This window comes from Mus pahari, chromosome 4 (assembly GCF_900095145.1).
Source record: "Mus pahari chromosome 4, PAHARI_EIJ_v1.1, whole genome shotgun sequence".
NCBI lineage: Eukaryota > Metazoa > Chordata > Mammalia > Rodentia > Muridae > Mus > Mus pahari.
The window spans coordinates 1,919,312-1,928,831 of record NC_034593.1 but is presented as its reverse complement, the minus strand read 5'-3'; the positions used below and the strand labels follow the sequence as shown (position 1 = coordinate 1,928,831).

Sequence of the window (9,520 nt, the reverse complement as noted above, 5' to 3'; positions counted from 1 at the left end):
TGCATGTGTGTGTGTGTTATCTAAATGAAGGTAATGTGCAATGTCTAAATATTATGAGACTGTAGAGATAGTTCCACAGCATTACTCGAATTGAGCTAGGAATCAAAAAAAAAAAAAAAAAAAAGATATCTCAGAAGAAAATGAAGAAACAGAAATTGAGACAGGAATAAATTTGGTACAAAAGAAATGATAGCAGAATATTAATGATTGCTTCTATTTCACTAGGGGTTATAGAACTATTTAGATTGTTTATCTAAACTTGATTGAACCTATGTAAGCAGTACCTATCAAGAAAATTACTGATTTATTTTGGATTTTTAAATTTTGTCGAGTATATGTTTTCAATATATGTCCTTACGATTCTCTGTATTTCTTTGCTGTCTGTTAAGGAGCCCCCCCTATGGTTTCTGATTTTTTAAAATTTTTATCTGCATTTATTTTGTCATTAAAATCTTCTGAAAGTAAAAACCCAGGGTCAGATGGTTTTAGCACAAAATTTCTACCAAATTTTCAAAGAAGAGCTAATGCCAATATTTCTCAAAGTATTTCTCAAAATGGAAATATTGCCCAAATCATTTTTATGTGTGGCCTCATAAAAATGAGGCCACAGTTATCCTGAAATTAAACTGTATAAAGATTCAAAAAAGAAAGAAAATTGCAGACAAATTAACTTTTAACATTGACGCAAAAATACTTAATAAAATAGTTGCAAGCCAAATCCAAGAACACATGGTCATATACCATGATCAAGTATGCTTTATCCCAGAGATACAGAGATGGTTCAATATATGAAAATTAATAATTGAAGTCTACTTTATAAAGAAAATAAAACAAGCAAAAATAAAACCACTGAATCATCTCATTGGATCCACTAAAGGCCTTTGACAAAGTCCAGTGCTCCTTCATAATACAAATCCTGGAGAGATTAGAGCTATAAAGACATGCCTAAACATAATAAAGACATAAACAGCATGCTAATAGCCAACATCAAATTACATGGAGAGAAACTCAAAGCAGTTTCACTAAACTCAGGAAAAAGACAAGGTTATCTAATCTCTTTATATCTAGTTATTATAGTCCTTGAACTTTTAGTTAGAGAAATATGACAATGGAAAGAGATCAGGGGATACTGATTGAAAAGAAATATGTCAAATATTTTTTGCAGTTGATTTAATAGTATACATAAGTGACCCTAAAATTTCTACTGTAGAACTTCTGCAGCTGATAAGTACTTTCAGCAAAGTGGCTGGATACAGTACAGACAGTATATAGTAACCCTCCTACATACAAATAACACACAGTCTGAGGAAATAAACAAGGAAACAATGTCCTTCACAATGACCTGAAATAATATAAAACATGTTGATGTAACTCTAACCAAGCAATTCAAACACTTCTTTTATAAAACTTCAAGTCTTTGAAGAAAGAAATTGAAGATATCAGCAGATGGAATGCTCTCCCATGCTCATGAATCACTAAGATTAATATGTAAAAATGGTATCTTGCTAAAAACAATCTATGTAATCAATAGAATTCCTATCACTATTTCAACAAATTCTTTACAGACAATTATCAACTTCATATTTTGGAAAAATAACAAAACCTAGAGTAGCTAAAATAATCTGAACAATAGAAGAACTTTAGGAGTCTTCACAATTCTTGATTTCAGTCTGTACTATAGTGCTATAATAATAACAACCTCATGGCATAAAAACGGATATCTTGATCAGTGAAATGAAACTGAAGATCAGAAATAAATCTGCACACATATAGTCATTTGATTTTTGATAAAGGGGCCAGAAATACACTGTGAAATAGAATCTTCAAGAGACTGTGCTAATCAAACTGGTGTCTGTCTGTGAAAATGCAAATAGATACACATTTATCACCCTGCATAAAAACCTAAGTTTAAGTGAGTCAAAGACCTCAACATAAAACAAGATACACTGAACCCAAAATAAGAGAAAGTGGGAATAGCCTTAAATGCATTGGCCTAGGATATGACTTTCTGAACAGAATATCAATAGCACAGACACAAACGTCAACGATTAATAAATAGAACCTCATGAAACTGAAAAGCTTCTGTAAGGCAAAGGTCACAGGCAATTAAACAAACTGGTTGTTTACACAATGAGAAAGATTTTTACCAGGTTAACTTCCAATAGAGTTCTAAAATATGAAATATAGAAAAAGCTCGAGAAACTAGATATCAAAAAACAAATAATACAATTGGAAAACTAAGGTATGGATGTAAATAGAGAATTCCTAATAGAGGAAATGAAAATGGTTGAAAAACACTTAAAGAAATGTTCTCCATTCATAACCACCAGGGAAATACAAATTAAAACTATTTTGAGATTCTATCTTATACAGAATGGCTAAGACAATAACACAGGAAATGGCCCATGCTGGCAAGGATGTGGAGCAAGCTAAACACTTCTCACTTGCTGGTGTGAGTGCAAAGTAGTACAGCCTCTATGGAAGTAAATACGGCAGTTCCTCAAAAAGATAGGAATGGATCTACCTCAAGACCCAGCTATACCACTCCTCAGCATACACCCAAAGGTCATGCCATCCTATGACAAAGGCAGTTGGCTTAACCATATTCATAGTGGCTTTATTCATAATAGCCAGAAACTGAAAACAACCTAGATATCCCTCAACAGAATAATGGATAAAGAAAAATGTTGTACATTTTCTAAATGAGTATTACTCACCTGTTAAAATTTGAAAACATTATGAAAATTTCAGGCATACTGAATGAGGGAATTGAAACTGGGAAGATAAATATGGCATGTATTCATTTATAACTGGATATTTGTTGTTAAGTAATGATAACCAAGTTATATTCTGTAGATCCCAGAGATCGGGTAAAGAGAAGGGGTATAGGGAGACACATGGATTCCCTGGGAGGGTGAAATAGAATAGATTTATCAGGCAGATTAGGAGTGGATGTGGCGAGAAGAGAGAATATCAGGTGATGGGAGAAAGAGGGCAGAGGAAGAGAGTATGAATAAATGGCTGGAATTGGGGAGGATTTTTGTGGGTGTGTAAACATAATAGAGTGGAAACTTCCTGGAATCTATAAAGATGATCCTAATGAGGCCTTCTCTTAATTTTGGATAAGGATTCTTAACAGGACTATCTCTTATCACCAGACAGTGCTTCCAGTGGAAATGCATGTGTTCAGTTGAGTTAATGGTAAAGAGGGCCCCAAGAAAATTTCCCCCAAATCAAGGTTGTTGCTAAGACAAATGGTTTCTCTCTGAAAACTGACAGTAGACCCATATCAAAGGACAACATCCACACAATTCATTGAACATGGAACAGTCAAGCTGGTGATTACATAGATCCCTTACCCATTTATTCGAGTCTCTTTGATGAGAGAAGGTACATTGCAGGCTACCCAAAGCAAAACGTGGACAACACACCAGCTTTTGAAATATCATCTGTCCTGCCTGAAAATATGCTAGGTCAATGGTGGCACAGAGCCTGTGGGAATAGCCAACCAATGTTTGATTGGAATTGAGGTCTACAGAAATGAAGCTATACATGACATCATTTGGATAACCAAGTATCTTAGTCAGGGTTTCTATATCTGCACAAAAAAATCATGAACAAGAAGCAAGTTTGGGAGGAAAGGGTTTATTCAGCTTACATTTCCATGTTGCTGTTCATCACTAAAGGAAGTCAGAACTGGAAATCAATTAGGTCAGGAAGCAGAGGCCATGGAGGGATGTTACTTACTTATTTGCTTCCCCTGGCTTGCTCAGGTTGATTTCTTACAGAACCCAAGACTACTAGCCCAGGGATGGCATCACCTACAATGAGCCCTTCCACCCTTGATTACTAATGGAGAAAATGTCTTACAGCTGGATTTCATGGAGGCATTTCCTCAAGTGAATCTCCTTTCTCTGTGATAACGCCAGCTTGTGTCAAGTTGACACACAAAACCAGCCAGTACACCAAGAATCAGGTGTACTGTACTAGATTTTCAAAGACTCAGTGTTTGACCAAAGTATCAATAAAATGATTCCTAATGGTATTCTGCTATATTGATAGATCAGTGCCTTATCCAGTCATTATTAAAGAGAATTCTTCCTCCAGAAGATGGTAACAGATACAGAAGCCCACAGCCAGATATTTCATGAAGACAAAGTCTAAATGAGAGACTACATGAAACCCTCAGGACCTCAGGGAATCCTGTGGATGAGTGGGCAGAAAGACTGTAAGAGCCAGAGAGGATGGAAGACACAAGGAGAGCAAGGTTCTCTGAACCATCTAATCAAGGAACATTACGTATTCATAGAGCCTGAAGCAGCAAGCATAGGGCCTACATGGTTCTGCACCAGGTACTCTGAAAATATATTTTCCATATAAATTAGTATTTTTATGGGACTCCTGACTGTGACAAAGGTCTCTGATTCTTTTGCTGATCTTGGTACTCTTTTTCTCCTATTAGGTTACTATGTATAAATTTGATACAATAGTTGTTTTGCTTCATCTTATTATATTTTATTTTCTCACGTCTGGTTGTTGTCTTTTGGAATTCTGTTCTAATGAGAGACAGAAGGTGAGTTTATCTGGAGGGGAAAGGAGGTAGGGAGAAACTGGAAGGGGTGGAAGGACTAGAAATTATAATTTGGATATATTGCGTGAGAAAATAATTCAGTAAAAGAAAAAAAACTAATTTTCTATACTATATACTCATGTGACTTTATACTGCTGTCGCACTAAGGTCATGTGATCATAATCTATGATATATGGTTCAACAGAAAAAATCTGAGAGTTCAAATGTCGACCATCACACAGTCATCCACATTAAGGAGATTAGTGAGAAATGCAAGTCTGTCGTTTCCCTGTCTTTCCTAATAGACTGAAAACTCCCCATGAGCCATAATTGTCTTGCTTGCAATTTACTTGGGTCTATACAGTAATACCAATACATAATAGCCCTGGGTAGATATTTGGTGATGGAATGAATGAAATGTGTGCCAAACTAAAAGGTATCAGCTCCTGCTCTATGTGAATCAACTTGTGCCTTTTCAATTTAATGCCAGAAGAGCTTGAACATCAGTACACATGCTGGGGAGCAGGTCATTCTTCTATGAGATGCTTTATTTATCCCTACATCTTTCAGACAAGCAGAGGCAATGTGCTCCAGGAAGGAGAGTGGGATGCTGGGTGTCGAGTCTCAAGGGTTTAATTCGCAGCTCCAAATCTCACCAGCTTCAAGGCCTTGGGCAAGTCACTTAACCTCTTTTCTGAGCAGAAATAATACCTCCTTCTCCCAGGAGCACACCAAGGCATGTTTGATTGATGGCTTAGCTCTTAGAGTCTTTGATGAAATGTGCTGAATGGCTGCCAAGTATTATGACTGCTAATAATAATAATGTTTTTCTAACACAGTCCCAAGGAGAGCAGTATAAATCGGTAACAAGGGACAGATTGCCCCAACCAAGCATATGGCAACCAATCCTTTTTGAAAGGAGTATGATAGGCTCAAATGGCATCCTTTTCTGGTCTCTGTTCTCTCTTTCTTTTAAGAGCGAGTTATGATGTGTCTACCTGAAGCTTCCTTACACAGGAGAAAGCACAGAAAGTGAAGTAAGTACATCCCCAGGAGAACGATGGGCATGCTATGCTTTTGAGAGAAGAAGCCTGTATGTGAACTTGTGCTTATTTGTTTGCTTTATAAAGGAGGTAATAATCTAGGCAGAAACTTTGCTAATTGTGGTTTCATCATTTGTAAGCTTTCTCTGTATCCTAAATGAAAATACAAGTAAAGGAAATCAATCCATCAATTCAGTCCCACACCCAGCACTGAAATCAGAAATATTCTTTCTGCCTGATGTTAGAAGCTTTGTTCAGTTCCCTTATATCTAATACAATGTAAAGATGCAGTCAATGAAATACTTTTCTGTTTTAAAAATATACATTTATTCTGAAAATTTGAAAAAAAAATTATAACACATTAATGACTAAAACAAGATGTTTTCATGTTAATAAAAAGTTCATTTTTGCCTACAGAGTGTGACTGAATATATTTATTTTTGAGTCTTATGCCTTTTCCTTTTCTAAGTGAGATAATTATGCCTGTTTTCCTGACTATCTTGAGAAATGAATAAAGTCTCTCTGTGAAGCATTTTGTAGTGCCTGACACAGAATGTTCTTCCATGAATTATTCTTCTTGTTATCCATTTGCAATTTCTAAACTTAATACATGAGTTTTAGTCCTCTTTAGTAATAAAAATAAAATATTAAGAGTTGTGTTGAGGCCATCTTGTATCCGAGGTCCCCCAGAGACCAGTCTGCACAGGAGAGCACGCGGGCTGCAGAAGCAACATAGCTTTTTGGACAGAGTCCCTTTGGGTCTTCATCTACAGGCAGGAGGCAGAGCAGAGTCCCAGACCTCTGCACACTTTTCCTCCCAGAGGACAGCTTGCCAGCAGAGAGTGCTCTGACCACTGAGAATCAGGAGAGAGTTGGACTCCCAGGAGTGCTGACAGACTCACAGAAGGAACAAGCTCAAGTCAGAGACAGCTAGAACATCTGACACCAGAGATTACCAGATGGCAAAGGCAAGAATTTTACCAACAGAAACCAAGACCACTTGGCATCATCGGAATCTAGTACTCCCACCACAGCAAATCCAGAATACCCCAAGACACCCAGAAAGCAAGAATCGGGTTTAAAATCATATCTCACGATGCTGGTAGAGGATTTTAAGAAAGACATTAAAAATTCACTTAAAAAATATAAGATAATACTGCTAAACAGGTAGAAGTCCTTACAGAGAAAGCACAAAAATCCCTAAAAGAATTACAGGAAAACACTCCTAAACAGTAGAAGTTCTTAAAGAAGAAACACAAAAATCCCTTAAAGAATTACAGGAAAACACAACCAAACAGGTGATGGAATTGAACAAAACCATCCAAGATCTAAAAATGAAAGTAAAAACAATAAAGGAAACCCAAAAGAGACAATTCTGGAGATAGAAATCCTAGGAAAGAAATCAGGAATGGTAGATGGAAGCATCAGCAACAGAATAGAAGAGATGGAAGAGAGAATCTCAGGTGCATAAGATTCCATAGAGAATGGACACAGCAATCAAAGAAAATACAAAATGCAAAAAGATCCTAACTCAAAACATCCAGTAATTCCAGGACACAATGAGAAGACCAAACCTAAGGATAATAGGTATAGTACAGAATGGAGATTTTCAAATTAAAGGGACAGTAAATATCTTCAGCAAAATTTTAGAAGAAACCTTCCCTAACCTAAAGAAAGAGATGCCCATGGACATAAAAGAAGCCTACAGAATTCCAAATAGACTGGACCAGAAAAGAAATTCCTCCTGACACATGATAATCAGAACAATAAATGCATTAAATAAAGATAGAATATTAAAAGCAGTAAGGGAAAAAGGTCAAATAACATATAAAGGCAGGCCCATTAGAATTACACCAGACACTATGAAAGCCAGAGTATCCTGGACAGATGTTATAAAGACCCAAAGAGAACACAAATGCNNGCNCAGGCTACTATAACCAGCAAAACTCTCAATTACAATAGATAGAGAAACCAAGGTATTCCATGACAAAACCAAATTCATACAATATCTTTCCAAAACCAAATTCATACAATATCAATCCAGCCCTTCAAAGGATAATAGAGGGAAAACACCAACACAAGGACAGAAATTACACCCTAGAAAAAGCAAGTAATCCCTTCTAGTCTGCTCAAGCACTGTGTCACATAGGGCGCAGATTCGTTGGACACCCCCACGGTCCCTAGCAGACTGCCCAAGCGATCTCAGGATCACTGGTGAGTGGAACACAACTTCTGCTCCAATCCCATAGTGCACGGGATCTGAGACAGCACTAGGGAAGCAGAGAACTGGAATGACCAGAGGCACAAATCACTTCTGGTCTGCACCTGCACCAGGTCACCTAAAGCACTGATTCAGCCGACACCCCAACAGTCCATAGAGGACTGCCTAAGCGATGTTAGAATCACTGATGAGTGGAACACAACAGCTGCTCTAATCCAATAGTGATGGGCCTGTGACAGCAGGAACAAGGACACAGACCCTTTCCTGACCAGAGGCTCAGGTTCCTTTTAATCAGTTCAGGTTTATCTTGGTTTCAAACAGACCAGAGGACTCCACCATTTTCAAAGGAGACACCACTTCCATGCACTGTAATACGCCCAGGATCTTAGGACAACAAGATCCCAGGATGAAAGTAGCTGGGTCACACTAGTGTTTGAGTGTATCTGAGGAGCTTGACTGCCAAGAACGCAGACACACCCAGAATCTTAGGTTCACAGGAGCCCACAATCAAAGAATCAGAGAAATTTGAATTCTGAGAAGACCTGAATCAACTGGGATTATAGGAAGGACAGGTTCCAATCAGATATAATGAGGACAGCAAGAACTGGAGGTAATCAGATGGCTGGAGGCAAGCATAAAAACAGAAGCAACAGAAACCAAGGTTACATGGCATCATCAGAACCAAACTCTCCCACCATAGCAAGTCCTGGATAAACCATCAAACCAAACACAGGGCCCACAATGGAGGAGCTAGAGAAAGTACCCAAGGAGCTGAAGGGGGAATGCAACCCTGTAGGTGCAACAACATTATGAACTAACCAGTACCCCCTGAGCTTGTGTCTCTAGCTGCATATGTAGCAGAAGATGGCCTAATCGCCCATCATTGGGAAGAGAGACCCCTTAGTCTTGTAAACATTATATGATGCAGCACAGGGAAAGGCCAGGGCCAAGTAGTGGGAGTGGGTGGATAGGGGAGCAGGGGGGTATAGGGAAATTTTGGGATAGCATTTCAAATGTAAATAAAGAAAATAATAATAAAAAAAAAGCAGGACATAGATCTGAAGTAACTTCTCATGATGATGATGGAGGACATTAAGAAGGAAATACTGGAAATCACAGGTAAACAGATAGAAGTCTTTAAAGTAGACCCACAAAAATCCCTTAAAGAGTTACAGGAAAATGCTAGCAAGCACTACCAAAAGGAGATGGAATTGAACAAAACCATTCAGGATCTATAAATGGAAGTAGAAACAATAAAGAAAACCCAGCGGGAGACAACTCTGGAGATAGAAAGCCTAGGAAAGAAATCAGGAATGATAGATGGAAGTATCAGCAACAGAATACAAGAGACGGAAGAGAGAATCTTGGGTGCAGAACATTCCATAGAAAACATGGACACAACAATCAAAGAAAATGCAAAATGCAAAAAGATCCTAACTCAAAACATCCATGAAATCCAGGACACAATGACAAGACCAAACCTATGGATTATAGTAGTAGATGAGAATGAAGATTATCAATTTAAAGTGCCAGCAAATATCTTCAACAAAATTATAGAAGTAAACTTCCAAAACCTAAAGAAAGAGATGCCCATGAATATACAAGAAGCCTACAGAACTCTAAATAGACTGGACCAGAAAAGAAATTCCTCCCGACACATAATAATCAGAACAACAAATGCACTAA

General features: G+C 37.7%; 1 pseudogene; it reads left to right on the top strand.

Moving 5' to 3' along the window:
- The window catches only part of LOC110320157, a 37,175-nt pseudogene that overhangs the window by 482 nt on the left and 27,173 nt on the right, over positions 1 to 9,520 (top strand).